At 33.6% G+C, this 10638-nt stretch overlaps 1 non-coding gene across 1 annotated transcript; it reads left to right on the top strand.

Annotated features, from left to right (window-relative positions):
- Window positions 1-9095: 9095 nt before the first annotated feature.
- Window positions 9096-9168, top strand: TRNAA-AGC (transfer RNA alanine (anticodon AGC)). The gene has a single exon. It is a non-coding gene; the product is annotated as a tRNA-Ala (tRNA).
- Window positions 9169-10638: the final 1470 nt, after the last annotated feature.

Below are 10638 nucleotides of genomic sequence, written 5' to 3'. Positions count from 1 at the left end.
CATTTTCTAGAAAATGTAAATATCGCAATCCATTGAGATTTTCATTGAAAAAGTAAGGTCCTATGATGCGGCCATTGAACAATCCACACCATACATTAATACCCCAAGTAGTTCGAAAATTACTTTCGCGGGCCCAGTGGGGATTTTCTTGAGACCAATAGTAACTGTTATGTCGATTCACAACTCCATTATTGTGGAATCGCGATTCATCGCTCCACAAAATTTGACTGAATATGTTAGGACTTTCATGTAATATTACCTGAATACAAGCAATGAATTCAAGTCGTCGTTCAAAGTCCGTGGGTTTCAAACCTTGTACCAACTGAATTTTGAATGGGTGGTATTTATTTTCTTTCAGAATTCTCTGTACATTAGATTTACTCACACCGACTTCTTCTGCAAGAGTACGGATAGAAACATGTGGATGAATAATAATATAAGCCAACACATTGATCTCCAAATCTTCAGTTCTAACAGATCTCGTATGATGACGATGCTTTATAGTAGAAGGAAATGACCCAGTTCGCAATTTTTCTACAACTCTCGAAAAAGTCATTCGTGACGGAATGGGTCTGTCTGGAAAACGTTCTTGGTATAGACGTTGTGCTTGACGGCAGTTTTTCTGACATTCCCCAAAAATTAATAACATATCAATGCAATCACTTGGACTAAACGCGAAAGGCATACTGGAGTTTTCGCACAAAGAACACAGTTACTGTTTTGCAAAGAATCACTGAATCGAACTGACAAGTAGATACAATTCAACAACATTTGTTACTATGGCATCAACAAGCATAAGCTACTTGATGAAATTGTGCAATATAAAGCAATTCACCCTCAAGTTAGTCACATTCTCAAGAATTTCAATATTATATTCAACTGATATCGATATCGTATCGTAGAGGTGAGAATAATGGTTTGTATTCAGTAGTAGTCTAGTTCAATTTAATAAAAGATATAGACTGGATTCGTGTACGACTAAATAAGTTTTTTTGAAACTTTATATTTAAGGAAAAGTGCAATAACTCAACAACGCCGTAACCGAATTTCAAAAACCAAACATGAAATGATATCAGAATTTAACGTAGCATCTGAATATGTAATGATATACAGGGCGTTCTATTTTAAAAAATGGAATTTTGGTCTGTAGCACCTACACCAAACACCCTGTATATTTAAAAATTATATCAAAATATAGCTCTCATGAACTCCTAAAACTTTTGTATGAAACATTTTTGTGTATCTCCTTCAACAAACCAGATATTGCCTGTCACATAAAATGTGGGACACCCGGTGTATATATATATATATATATATATATACTCTTATAACACAAGTCATTACAATATTTCGATAAAAGGAGATGACCGTGTCGAAAATATTATATATAGAAGAGAATAGAAGCAGAAATTAATTTCATTTGGTTCGAATATGCTCAAACCAGCATAAGTCTTTTATTGTTTCGTGTTTCTCTCAAATGCCGGTATCGCGTTCTCCGGCATTCCATTGTTATTTCCGGTCAACTCGCCCACATAGTAGTTTCTGGCCACTCAGAGAAATTGCAATTCAAGAGTAGTATCACACGAACCAGTTCGTTTCGCTGTTGTTCATCTTATCCATTTGTATAGGTGCTAATTGACTTCTGCTTCCTCCATAGTACTCATTTCTACCTTTGTCTCCGGTTCGTAAGCCACACCATAACCGTAACATGTGGAAATGTATTTCTGGAAATTCATGAAATTTGTGTGAGTTCTCTGAAACAGGAAGAAGTTCAATTTTCTCGGAAAGCTTTGAGAAAGTTGTTTCCATATAGAAAAATGATATGAGTTACTTTTTGTCACCTTGTTTGCATGTATCACAGAAATATCAATTGAAAGTGTGCACCGTATGTTATTAACTGTAAAAAGAGGTATGCTGGTTTTCCTGCTGCCCTAGATTCCAGCCTCTTTATTATTAAAATCAAAATAATTGAATGAGTCAGCCTTTTTAGATTATAATCATGACTATCTAGTTTTTGGTACCTTTTGTATTTCTGATGAAGGAGGATTTTGTATGATACAATAAGTATTAATCGCATAGGAAATGTGCCATGTCAATATTTCTACCTCATTAGGGAACAGATCACAATTCAATCTAAATTTTGGAAATGCTTATTGATTTCTCATTTCAGATTGTTAAGGAGAATTCCAAGTAGGGGAGACCGGGGTTGGAAGTCACATTTTTCGTTTTTCGCATTTTTAATGTGCTTCTTTATAAATTATCAATGATATTTTTTATCAATAGATAGTGTTTTTATAGTAATTTAAAAAAAATTTCTCCAACATCATCCATAGAGGAAATATAACAATTCTTATGGAAAAAAAAAGTGTGACTATTAACCCTGGGCCGGGGATGGTTGTCACATTATCTGGCAGTTAGTCACATAGGTAACTGAGGGGTATAAAAAACATTCGAATAAATATTTTCATTTAAAGTGGAATAATATACGTAATTAATTATATCCAAAAAAGGGGCCTAATTTGTAGAAAAAAAAACATATTTGCTCCAAATAAATAACTTCCTTCTGGTAACTAAAATACCAAAAATATCCATCAGGCCGCAGTACTAGTAAACTAAAAATACCCATCCTAGCGAAATTATATTTAGTCAGTCTAAAATTCAGTGATTATTTGAAATCACAATTATGGTAAATGTAACTTGGTAGCCTCGTGTAGCAAATGTAACGCTTTTTTTCGAATATCCTTGGGAGACGACCGAAATAAATGCTTGAAGCCATAAATAGGAATGTATCCTTCTGATTCTTTCTTCTATTTGTCGGTGAAGATTTGCCTATACCTTTGATAACCAATTTTTGTTGATGGTATTGATAACACTGTGTTGCTTATATCTTCGACAGTGAACTTTTCACAAAACCGATAATAATTAAACCCAAAATCACTTCTTTTGCAGCACGCAATGTCACTGCGTGTAATACTAGTCGATCAGACTTTCTCATACGATTCCATAACATTTCTATGATTTTTTCTAAAACAACCAAAATTGTATGTAGCAGAAACACAAAAAGCCAACAAAAAAAGCAGCACACATATATGGCAAACTCACGAGCAAAATAAAATCACTTTTAACAAATGTATCATACAAATTTTTTTGTATAATGTTACTGCTGATAATAAAAAAATTATAGGGTCCATGGGATTTGAACACACGATCTTTGGATTACAAGGCATATGTTACAACTACATACGCCAACTCACGTTATTTTGAGGAGGATTATTGGTTAGTCATGAAGGACTTTCTACAGTTGGACTGAATACTACTTCGTCATCATCACTAACTTCACAGGAATTTAATATTGCCAATAGCACGAACTGCATGTGTGAACTTTCCTAAATAATTTTTTGGTAGATTGAAGTGTTTCTATCAAAGAGATTTTCAATAACAGTTGGACAAAAATAATCTTTAAAGAATTTGATTTCTAGGTAGCCGTGGAAATATCAAGCTTATGACAGTTTGGTGACTTTTATAAGTAATTGATGAATGGCTATTGACGGTGTTTAAAAAATCGCCAAAAATGAATGCAAATATTGATTATTCGAACGAAGTTATTATGAAATTATTTATTATACAAGGACAGTGTGATCAAATCATTACCAGAACTTGTAGAAAATTCAACCAAATGTATCCTGAATTAACACCAATGAACGAGAGGAAGTTTTTAAGATAACAAAATAATTTCCTTAACTATGGCTCCATGTCAAAGGCGCCTTCAACATTACCAAAACCTGTTACTTCAAATGAGGACAATACTTTTAACGTTTTGGCATATTTTTATGCATATCCAGAAGCTTCCATTCGCAGTGCAGAAAAAGATTTGGGTGTATCACATGCTTCAGTAAAACGAATTTTGAAAAATCACAGAATGCATTATGAATCCCTTTTGATTCATACACAGGAAGATCGGGAATTTTTGTCAAAAATACTTTGGAGCGATGAAGCAAAATTTACGAGGGATGGTATTTTCAATAGAAGGAATAAACATTTTTGGGCTGATCATAATCCTCATGTTACGAAAGAAATGGGTTTTCAAGAAAAATTTGAGCTGAATGTTTTCTGTATTCTGAAGAATACAGTTACAGAAGAATGAAATAAGCTTTTTTATTTATGAAGACACACTGAATGCAGAGAGATATCTCCAAATATTAAGGACGACTGTAACCGATTTTCTTGAAAATTTTCATTTAGAGGAATATAGGAATTCGTGGTTTCAACTGGACGGAGCGCCAGCTCATTCCGCCCAGGAAGTTTCCAGGAAACTTCGACGATCGTTGGTTTAGACGTTTAGGGCCGTGGGATTGGCCACCGAGATCACCCGATCTCACGCCACTTGACTTTTTCTTATGGGGTGTTTTAAACGAAAGGGTATACAGTACTCCAGTGCCTACTAAAGAAGAATTGCGACGGCGAATAGTATTGAAGATCTGGATCCCCAGGAAATTGAAAAAGCAACCACAAGTCGCGTACAAAAAACATTTTGAAGTGTTTAGATTGTAATGGACAACATTTTCAGCATTTATTGTGAAAATGTGATATTTTGTTTGCAATTTTGTTATTTTGAATCATCCTATTCTGATATTGTCTGTACTTTCACATGTTTTAGCCCACAAAATCTTACTTTTTACCTAGAAATGACTGATTTTTGGTACAGTTGTTCCCTGGAAACTTTGAGCCATAGTTAAGGAAATTATTTTGTAACCTTACAAACTTCCTCTCGTTCATTGGTGTTAATTCAGGATACATTTGGTTGGATTTTCTACAAGTTCTGGCAATGATTTGATCACACTGTCCTTGTATAATAAATAATTTCATAAGAACTTCGTTTGAATAATCGATATTTGCATTCATTTTGGAAGATGATTCGAAACACCGTCGATAACTCTTTGTAAATTACTTATAAAAGTAACCGAACAGCTATAAACTTGATAATTCCACTACTACCTAAATCCAAATTAAAAAAAAAAATGTTTCTAGAAGAAGCGACTTTATTGAGAAAACTTGACGATTTAGGTATAGGGAGGGATATGATATATCACTTCTGACTACTTTTATGCACAATGAATATAATAGTAATTTCAGCACGCCCTGTATGATATGGAGTCGATTTTTTGGTGTTATTTGAATATTTCGAGTTTGACCAAACTATCATCAAAATATCAACTTTTCATGAATTGAGAGTACTGATGTACTTAATTTCAATTAAGTCTATGTTTTGGACCATATTTAGCACAATTTATTTTTTATCTCGAAAACAGATATAGGACATTATTAACAAAAAAGTATTAAAATACCAGAGCGATTCCAAAAGTGTATTAATATACGGGGTGTTCCATTAAAATAAAAGTTGCTGAACTTTTCGATGGAAGTGGCAACACCGCAATGGTGAAAATATTTTAGATCGATAGAACAGGTAAGGAAATGTGAGAGGTGAAATTTTCAGAAATATCATGCTTTGCGTTTTCCAGAAACGTCTAACCTACCATCGACCGTGAGTCACGCTGTATAGTTATTTCAAGGCATACAGTGATACAGAAGCCAAACAGTTTGGAAATTTATATACACCTCCAGATTCATTTGTACAAAGTATCATTCATCTAGAGACAGAATTTCTCTATCATTTATATAATTTATGTGCCATATGATTGCATAGGCAACCAGCTCAAAACAATGTTTTCAAACATCAATATTTCTCACCCTTGTGATAATTTTCCTTAGGATTATTTATTTTCTCTTTTCACAAGGGTAATAATTTATTATACTTCGAAATTTGTCAATAGAAATTTGAAAAAAAAATGTTAAAAATAAAACAAAAACTCATCATTCTTGATTCCCGCCTCGACCAGATATTTTTCTCGAGAGAATTTACCTGGTTGAAGCTGGGATGATTCTGCAACCGTGTTAGAAATCACACGTTGAAAGGTAAGACCTCGTTAGTCCTTATCTCGCACAAGTTCCTCAACTTCTGTAAGTTGTCGTTCGTATGAGGGCGACAGCTGATTAACGGAAAAACAGATATCAGCATAAGTTTTTGTCCTAAATTGTATATTGTATAATCTTACTATACAAAATATACGTTTATTTCACCACCTTGTCTCATTTTTTATCAATTGCTAAACAGTTCACAATCATATGAGACATTTATTGGGAGCTCCTCGTAGCAATGATGAAGTCAGATCATGGTCACATATTTTTTGATCGCACCTCGTACAAAGGTGCACAACAGCTCCTAGCCGACACTCTCTTGCCCCGCCACATGGCAGCAAAAAATAAAACCTCGACCCGAAACATCAAAGAAGCCGACGGGAGTGAATTTACTTATGTTTACTTATGTACAGTGGGATGGAGATATTGCTCTCGCGATCCTTCGATTTTGTAGGATTAACTCTTTCGTTCGTTCAATTTTTCAATATGGCCGCTGTGACAACCAACCCGGTCTTCTCTATGTGTATTTGTTGCATAGTAGAGCAGAAAGCGATTCAAAAATTAATCAAAACTGTATAGATGTGAAGAAAGGATAGAAATACCTATCAAACGGGGTATAACATTATTATTTGAAAACAAAAAATTTGCAGTACCCTCTCGGTGATTATTGTCACCTTTTACGTAAATTTTTTCTCACTTTGATATTTTATCCCGTTCGAAAGTTATGAGAGGGAGTTATGAGTTTGTTGGCACTGTATGTTTCAACTCAACATTTGTTTAAAGAGTATCCAAATATAGGTAATGATTTCTGCTTTCAGGAAGTTGAATTGATCAAAGGAAAATTATTACATATATTGTTATGAATCAAATCAAACAGGAACCCTGTATATGAAATATTACTTTTCTTTTTTTGAAAAAACTCGCATCAAATCCGTTCACTAAAGTCCCGTGATCGATCTCTTCATTAAAATAAATTTCATCTATTTTGAAATTCCCTCTATATCGATTTGATGTTAATGATTTAATATACAAGGTCTATTAAAAAAATAGGATGAATTTTCATTTTTCTTGAAAAAATATTCATTTGATCATCAATTTCTATTTCGTTACTTTCAAAGTAGTTCCCCTCAGATATAATATACTTGTCCCAGCGTTTTTTCCAATCCTCGAAGCAGTTCCGATATGCACTTTTTGGTATGTCTTTGAACTCTCCCAGCGATAGGGTTTTCATCTCATCAATTGTCGCAAAATGCCGTCCCCTGCGACAGAAAGAGAAATCTGGTGAATACGATGGCTGAGGCATGATTACAGTGTTGTTTTTGGCCAAAAAATTATGAACAAGCAATGACGTGTGAGTTGGTGCATTGTCATGGTGTAAAAGCCATGAATTGTTTTCCCACAATATCGGACTTTTTCTTTGTATTGTTTCTCACCAACGGCACATAACTTCAAGATAATACTCCTCATTAACCGTACGACCATGTGGCAAGAACTCATGACTGTGAGCAAAACCTTGACATTTGTTCGAACTTGGCGTGCTTTTTTTGACCTTGACGTCATTCAACAATTCCTAAGCAATTTCCGAAAAAAATGCAAGGAATGAGCCAATCGATATGCCGACATCCTCAGCAACTTCTATAATAGTTTTTCGACGATTCTGTATAATAATTTTCTTCACTTTTTCAACTTTTTCTTCGGTTGTTGATGTGCCGGGGCGTCCATGGCGAGCGTCGTCACTTCTACCACTTGGTAACATTTTCCTGACAATAACCGTATGCCATTGTCAATATTTCAAGTGTTTTTGAGCACTTAATAGAATGTCCGTAGTCTGCGAAATTTGAACATTCATCTTATTGAACAGACCTCGTATATTGGATTCTAGAGTGCACATATGAATTAAAAAGCAGTTTCGAAGTAGTACGGTTTCTGACGTTTGTGAAGTTCCTGTTATTGAATCTTAACAGTCTATTACTTTGTTAGTTCGGGTCAAATCATTTAACTGAACTTTGAAACCCCAATTTATTCCTAACTGATTGAGAAAAAATTTTGCATAAACATTCAATTTGGTTGAAAATGCACATTCTATGCTTCTATCCTTATATCAAATGTTTGCTAAAAAATGCGAAAAACAATATGACGTTACTCTAAATCCAATATGGCGCACCGACCAAGATAGAGGATTAGTTTTTGGAACGAATACGACAAATAACATGAGTTGCTGAAAAGAAAACGGAAAATAAAATGACATCACTCTGAATACATTGTGAGGAACTCAAAAAACAGTGAAAACAATTCAAAATGGCGGAAAACCAGATAATCATCACACAAATTTCAATGAGTAATAGCTGGAAAAAGGCTACTTTGTTGGTGTTCGAACAAATGTGGTAGGGAGCGACCGTGCAACAATGACACATTAAATAAAATGAACAGACTGAAAAAAATGTCCAGCTATAAATGCAGCTATAAATCATTAGTAACAACCATTTTTAAGAACAAGCTACCATTTACATGCTCTTAAAAGAAGAAAGTGAATTTTATATACACTCAAACCCATCATTTTTGACATTACACAATTCTTATGATATAAAAACTTATGGCAAGATTCACCTGTGCATGAACAAGAGTGCAATATGTAACGTCAAAAGTTCAACTGAAATACTGATTAATTTGTATCCCTCTGGCTGACATAGATTCATCTAACTGTCGCTAGGTGGCTCTACATCAGTGTTGCTAGATGTACGATGATAATAATTATTTTATTTGTAGTAATATTTTTTTATGTTTTTTTATAGAAAACAATTGTGTACAATTGTACGATAATTTCGATCAGCAATAAGATAACGATGAATTACCCTAATTTCATAATTTTCAATAGTTTACTATAATTTTGCTTCAAAGAAGTCCAGCTGCCCCTAGCTGGGTACGCCACTGCCTGCATATGCTACTGTTCTGATCACTTCCGATTACGAAGTTTTTTTGTTGTATTCTATGAATTTGATGTGAAATATTTTCCAGAATTTGATGTTTCGTGGATTTAGTACAAAAATATTTCATAAGTGAAATAAATCAATATACATAATATTTACTTTATGTTATTTTATTGATATCTTTTAATCATCGGGGGTGTAGCTCAGATGGTAGAGCGCTCGCTTAGCATGCGAGAGGTACCGGGATCGATGCCCGGCACCTCCAATTTTTATTTATAATCTCACACATTTTTTCGCGACTGGCTGAATTTAAATAGTTTAAAATAACTATTTTTTTAGTCTTATTCATCACCGTAAACTCCATCTAGATTTTTCAATTGTATTTTTTTTCTTTGAATTTTCTTTATAGGCCACATTCATTAATCTTGATATGGTGCAGGCCCCCGTTTCCTCAATATATTCGTAGAAAGAAGTAGATTTTTCAGATGAATTCCTCAAGAGTTTCCTCTGTAGATCTTATGATTCAACAATTTTCCATTATTCACATATTAATGGGTAAGTAGAAAGCCTCAAACAATATCCTTTTTTGACAGGTTTTATCAGGGATCTGCAGGACCTGATGATAAGACAAATATGAGTTTAAAGTTCGTTCGACTATTGAATAAGTTTTCTAGAACAACCACGGCCATCTAGCGAGGGGAAGATTTTAATGAAAAACGTTTATTGATTTTTCAGCCAGGTAACGTGGAGATAATGTATTTGAGAGAATATACTGCATAGAAAATAGACAGAGGTGGAATGAGCCACCAAAAACATGATGAATAGACAGTTTTTAAAAAGTTAACTGATACTGACAGTAACCTTGAAGACCTTTGGATTAATTTGAATAAACTGAATCGAATAAAAAAATTAAAAATATTGATTTCAATAATCACAAATATTCAACAATTTTCTTTATCAACTGATGTTGGAAAATATTGACATATGTACGTTCGTTTGAAAATAGTTGATAATATTTTTTCTTTGACCCTCACAACATACAAAATTAAACAACGTTGTTGTAAATATTTTCAGATGAATGTGTACGAGCAAAGTAAAGATGATATAAAAAAATTATATGTTATAACATGAGCAACAAAGGGTACTCGTATGTTATCTACGAGATTAGAGGAGATAAAAAAAACTGATTTTTTCCTCCACAAAAAATGACTTTCGTTAAATAATATTTATACTCTTTAATGGAATGAATAAAAATAATTTTGTCTAATTACCACTAGTTGATTTTATTTATACGACCGGTTTCTGGTTTGACCCTATTATCAAGTATAAAACTGAAATGTGAAGTTTAAAAACTCGGTTATATCCGGAGTTTTCAGGTAAGATGTAAGGACAGGTATTTGAAAAACAGGTAGTTGGGCGAACCAGGATGCCACTGAAAATTCTAAGGGTTGTTAAACTTATAAATTCAAGAGAGGAGACCTACATACATCGAGTTGCTCGGTAAGGGGTATATATTTCTGGTTTTTGATTGATTTATTAATTTCTATGGCTTCCAATAAATTCATTTTTTTCCTTTATTACATATGTGTAGAATTTTGAGGTTATCTTTATTTATCATATGTTTTATTTCTTGAAGATGTTCGTACATTGTAGATTTTTTGTCCAAACAGACGTGTTTACGCAGCTTTATGTCAAAATTTTCAAACAAAATTCTGTGGTCTCCTTCACTAAGTGC

This window comes from Leptinotarsa decemlineata, unplaced genomic scaffold, assembly GCF_025532065.1.
Source record: "Leptinotarsa decemlineata unplaced genomic scaffold, Ldec_3_MD MMD2_tig00004307_RagTag_RagTag, whole genome shotgun sequence".
Lineage (NCBI taxonomy): Eukaryota > Metazoa > Arthropoda > Insecta > Coleoptera > Chrysomelidae > Leptinotarsa > Leptinotarsa decemlineata.
Note: the sequence above shows the minus strand (reverse complement) of the source record. Positions and strands in the feature narration are given on the sequence as shown.